The sequence below is a fragment of the Saccopteryx bilineata genome, chromosome 1, assembly GCF_036850765.1.
Source record: "Saccopteryx bilineata isolate mSacBil1 chromosome 1, mSacBil1_pri_phased_curated, whole genome shotgun sequence".
Taxonomy (NCBI): Eukaryota; Metazoa; Chordata; class Mammalia; order Chiroptera; family Emballonuridae; genus Saccopteryx; species Saccopteryx bilineata.
Genome location: NC_089490.1, coordinates 339,114,849 through 339,120,848, shown reverse-complemented (window position 1 = coordinate 339,120,848; position 6,000 = coordinate 339,114,849). Strand labels below are relative to the sequence as shown.

General features: G+C 33.5%; 1 non-coding gene across 1 annotated transcript; it reads left to right on the top strand.

Moving 5' to 3' along the window:
• Positions 1-3,764: 3,764 nt before the first annotated feature.
• On the top strand, positions 3,765-3,840 carry TRNAV-UAC (transfer RNA valine (anticodon UAC)). Its single transcript has one exon. It is a non-coding gene; the product is annotated as a tRNA-Val (tRNA).
• Positions 3,841-6,000: the final 2,160 nt, after the last annotated feature.

Sequence of the window (6,000 nt, the reverse complement as noted above, 5' to 3'; positions counted from 1 at the left end):
GCTGCAGTTGCAGAGGAAGCCATAACACTTCTGCTGAGAAGTCTTTCTCTATCTAGCAATTCTCTGCCTCACCTGTCCTTCCCCATCCACCCTCTCTCCTGTTGTTCTCTCCCCATTCTGATCCATATGATCTCACATTGTTCTAGCCTGGTGTTCTATTACAATTCAGCCAGAAAATTGTCACCTCTATAAAAGCTCTCTAGAGAGTTCCTTCCGTCCAACTAGTGGGTCTCAAATATGGCTGCACATTAGAACCGTCTGGGACAATTTTACATGCCCAAAGTTTAGCCCTCAAGATTTGGATTCAGTTTAGAGTAGGACATTGGCAATAGATTGTTTATTTATTTATTTTTAATTTCATTTAGAAAATTAACTTTAACAAGGTAACATTGATCAATAAGAGTACACAGATTTCAGGTAAACATTTCTATAGCATTTGAACTGATGATTATATTGTATACCTACCACCCAAAGTCAAATTATTTTCTGTCACCTTATATTTGTCCCTCTTTCCACCCTTTTCCCCTATCCGTTTCCCCTCCCCCATATTCCTCCCCCTGGTAACCACTTCACTTTTATCTATGTCCATGAGTCTCAGTTTTATATCCCACCTATGTGTGAAATCATACAGTTCTTAGTTTTTTTCTGATTTACTTATTTCATTTAGTATAATGTTCTCAAGATCCACCCATGTTGTCATAAATGATACTATGTCATCATTTCTTATGGCTGAGTAGTATTCCATCTTATATATGTAAAACATCTTTATCCATTCTTCTATTGAGGGACATTTCAGTTGTTTCCATGTCTTGGCCACTGTGATAATACTACGATGAAGACATGGGTGCATGTGTCTTTACATACCAATATTTTTTAGTTTTTTGGGGTAGATACCCAGTAGAAGGATTTCTGAGTCATATGGTAGTTCTATTCTTAAGTTTTTAGGTACCACCATACTTTCTTCCATAATAGTTGTACTAATTTGGATTCCCAACAGCAGTGAATGAGGATTTCTTTTTCTCCACAGCTTCTCCAACATTTGTTAATACCTGTCATGCTGATAATATCCAATCTATCAGGTGTGAGGTGGTGGTATCTCATTGTAGTTTTGATTTGTGTTTTTATGGTAGCTAGTAAAAATGAGCATCTTTTCATATATCTGGCCATTTGTATGTCCTCTTGGGAAAAGTTTCTGTTCAGGTCCTTTCTCCATTTTTTAGTTAGATTATTTGTTTGTTTGTTGCTGAGCTTGTTGCGTTGTGAGTTATTTAAATATTTTAGTTATTTACCTCTAATTGGAGCTGTTGTTTTCAAATATCATTTCCCATTTAGTTGACTGCCTATTTGTTTTGTTGTCTGTTTCTTTTGCTATGCAGAAAATTTTTAGTTTGATATAGTTCCATTCATTTATTTTTGCTTTTAATTTCCTTGTCTTTGGGGTTAAATTCATAAGTTGTTCTTTATGGCCAAGATCCATGAGCCTGGTACCTACTTTTCTTATATGTAATTTATTATTTTGGATCTTATATTTAGATCTTTGATCCCTTTTTAATTAATTTTTGTGCATGGAACAAACTGTAGTCAAGTTTCTTTCTTTTGCATGTGGCTTTCCAGTTTTGCCAGCACTATTTATTGAAGAGGCTTTCTTTTCTCCATTGTGTGCTTTTGGCTCCTTTGTCGAAGATGATCTGTCCATATATGTGTGGTTTTATTTCTGGGCTCTCGATTCTGTTATATTGTTTTGTATGTCTGTTTTTCTGCCAATACCATGCTGTTTGGATTATCATGACTCTTAGTATAATTTGAAGTCGAGTAGTGTAATTAATACCTCTAGCTTCATACATTTTCCTTAGGATTGCCATGGCTATTCAAGGCTTTTTATGGTTTCATACAAACCTGGTAATTTTTTGTTCTATTTCTTTAAAAAATGACATTGGGATTTTGATGGGGATTTCATTAAATTTGTATATTACTTTGGGTAATCCATTTTAACTATGTTGATTATTCTAATCCTGGGTAATATATCCATTTTAACTATGTTGATTATTCTAATCCATGAACATGAAATATTTTTCCATTTTCTTATGACTTTTTTAATATTTTTCAATAATGTCTTGTCATTTTCAGTATATAAGTCCTTCAGATTCTTTGTTAAGTTTATTCCTTGGTATTTTACTTTTTTTGTTGCAATTGTAAAAGGAATTTTTTTTTAGTTCATTTTGCAATGTTTCTTCAATAGGGTATAAGAAAGCAGTGGATTTTTGTATATTGATTTTGTATCCTGAGACTTGACTTTATTGATTTATTGTTTCTTATAGTTTTTTGGTGGAGTCTTTGGGGTTTTCTGTATACAAGATCACATCATCTGCAAAAAGTGATATTTTTACTTCATCTGTCCCTATATTGATGCCTTTTAATTCTTTCTCTTGTCTGATCCCTCTGGCTTAAACTTCCAGAACTATATTGAATATGAGTGGAGAAAGTAGGCAATAGATTGTTTAAAATGGTTTTCTAGTTTATGCTAACATGCAGCTATACTTGAGTGATACCTTAGATTGATAAATTTATTCTTCTCACTCCAGTTTTTCCTTATAACACTCTATTTGACTTGGGTACTTCTTGACCTTTGTCTTTAAAACTACTAACTACACTTCATGAATTTAAGGGTCTCTCTATTTTTTATTTAAAATTTTTTCTGAACTAAAGTTGATACTCAATAGACATTCCTTGAATGATGAATTAATTTATGTCATGATTCTTCACTTTCTCATATTTTTAATTCCTTATATTCTGGCATCTAGTGATTAATTTATTTATTTACTGATGCATTCATTCACCAACAATACAGGTCTTATATTATTTAAACAATTCATAAATGACTGAATAAGTGAAAGTATTATTATTTGTATCCATCAAAGTCTGTTGTCACATTTTAGGAAAAGTACTCAGAAGAAGATGGGTAAAGAACATATCTCAATTTTATATGACTTATATACATTTATAAACATGTACCTATTATATCCAAATGTGCACAACCCACTGCATGTACATGTATGCATTTATGTACATCAAGTTAAAGATTAGTGGTTAAGAGCACAGGCTCTAGAATCCCAACTGCCTGAGTATAATCCTAGCTCTACCAGGTACTATCTCTTCACTTAACTATCTGTCCTTTAGTTCTCTCATTTATAAAGTGGAGATTATAATACAACCTACCTTATATAGATGTTGTGAGGATAGAATGTGTTAATCTATGTAAAATAGAGTAAGCACTATATAAGAGCTAGTTATCATTATTTTTGTTACTGTTTAGTAGTAATGGTAGTAGTAGTAGCAGCAGCAGTAGTAGTAGTAATATTGCCAGTTCTTTTTCATATTTTGTGGTATCTCACAGTCATATACAGCACTTTAGGGCTACCTAAGTCAGGCTTGGACAGACTGACTGCTCTCGGTTCTTTCAAATTACCTGATGAGCCTGACATTTTCCAAGTGAACTGCTTGCATATTTCCATAGAATACCTGCTGTTGAAAGAGAGAAAGAATGAAAAAAAGAAAGAAGAAAGAAAGAAAAAGAAAGAAAAAAAGAAAGAAAGAAAGGAAGAAAGAAAGAAAGAAAAAAGAGGGAAGGAAGGAAGGAAGGAAGGAAGGAAGGAAGGAAGGAAGGGAGGGAGGGAGGGAGGGAGGGAGGGAGGGAGGGAGGAAGGAAGGAAGAAAGAAAGAAAGGAAGAAAGGAAGGAAGGAAGGAATAAAAAAGAAGGTAAATGGCCCTGGCCGGTTGGCTCAGTGGTAGAGCGTTGGCCTTACGTGCAGGAGTCCCGGGTTTGATTTCCGGCCAGGGCATACAGGAGAAGCACCCATCTGCTTCTCCACCCCTCCCCCTCTTCTTCCTCTCTGTCTCTCTCTTCCCCTCCCGCAGCCGAGGCTCCATAGGAGCAAAAGTTGGCCTGGGCACTGAGGATGGCTCTATGGCCTCTGCCTCAGGTGCTAGAATGGCTCTGGTTGCAACAGAGCAATGCCCCAGATGGGCAGAGCATCGCCCCCTGGTGGGCATGCCAGGTGGATCCTGGTTGGGTGCATGCGGGAGTCTGTCTGACTGCCTCCCGTTTCCAGCTTCAGAAAAATACAAAAAAAAAAAAAAAGAAGAAGGTAAAAGAAAACAAATGTGCCTTGTCATCCTGAAGTCTAACATTTTGATAAAATTACTATAAATTAATAGGCTGTCTTTTTAAAATAATAGTTAACATCTGTGCTTGCAACAGATGTTTACCATGTCTGATATGACTGTCCTTCAATTATACACATATGCTTTATTCTATTTGTGAATTGTAACAAATAGAAATTTTCACCCATGTGTTTTCTGCTACTCCTTCACTGTCAGAGTTCTATATAATTTAATTTTTTTAGCAGAACATAGTAACAACAAAATACTAAAGGAAAATATACATACACCACATATTATATATTATGTGACTTTGTTATAGAATGTAATATATATATTAATTGATACATATACTAGCAGGATTTGGCAAAATATTTTATTTAGTTAAAGTATTATTTACAATATTAGAAATATTTATATTACTTAATAATCTAAGTTTTTAGACTTGAGTAGTTTCTTTATGAAGTATTCTTAAAAGCAGTCTAAAATAAAATTATTTCTTAAATACAAAAAATATCACAAATTTGATATTAATTTTTACTATACATCCCTTAAATTGTCCAGAAGATTATATGGCATTTCCTGACTGCTGTAAAATTTCAATCAAAAACTTTTATTTTTTCTTAATATGATACTGTCATGGAAAATGTTTACATTTACAATAATATTTTTGCTTACTGGTTTTCTGCCTCTGGGTAGATGAAATCATTATTTGGGAAAGAAGATAGTGCATTGGAGTGTAGTAATCCATTATTTCTTAGTTTTATGTCTTAATTGACAGAAAACTCTTATGCTGAAATCTCAACATGCACTTACTTTGTGACCCAGGGTTAGTAAGACAGTTTCTCCCAAGCACAAGGTTTTATCATTAAAATATGATTATATTTCTAAAAACATTTTTTAGTTTTCTATCCTTGCATCACCCATGTCTAGCTAATGCTTGGAATATGGTTATCACTCAATGAAGGTTTGCTTACAAATCTGAACAGGAATCCAACAAACAAAGAATTCGTTCTTTCAATGGGCTTTAGTCAGGGACAACTTAAAAAATAGATGTAAAATTAACTATATGCCAACAAATTGGACGATCTGGAAAAAATAAATACATTTATACAAACATGCAATCTCCCAACTGAATCAAGAAGAAACAGAAATATAAACAGACTGAATACAGTATAAAAATCAGTCCAAAACAGTAATCTAAAAACTTCCAACAAATAGAAATCTTGAACTGGATGGCATAACAAAGGATTTTACCAAACATTCAAAAAAAATTAATACCTATTTAAAAAAAAAACTGTTATAAAAAGTTAAAGATGAGGGAAGACTCCCAAGTTCATTTTACAAGGCCAGCAATATCATATATGCTAAAATACTCAACAATATTAGCAATCTATATCCCACAATCAGCCCATGATGAAGTAGAATTTATTCTGGAGATGCAAGTATTGCATCTGGAGATTGGCACAGTATTTACAAATCAATATCATGATACACCACATCAACAAAATGAAGAGTAAAAATTATATGATCATATCAATAGATGCAGAAAAATATTTTGACAAAATCTAGCACCCATTTATGTTAAAACCTCTCAGCAAAGTGAGAATAGAGAGAACAAATATCAAAATAATAAAGCCCATATATGACAAACCCATAGTCACCATCATACTCAATGAGGAAAACTTAAAGCATTTTTCTTAAGATCAGGAATAAGATAGGCATGTCTCACCATTTTTATTTAACATAGTACTGGAAATCCTAGCCACAGCAATCAGACAGAAAGAAGAAATGAAAGGCATCCAAATTGGAAAGGAAGAAATAAAACTGTTATTTTTTGC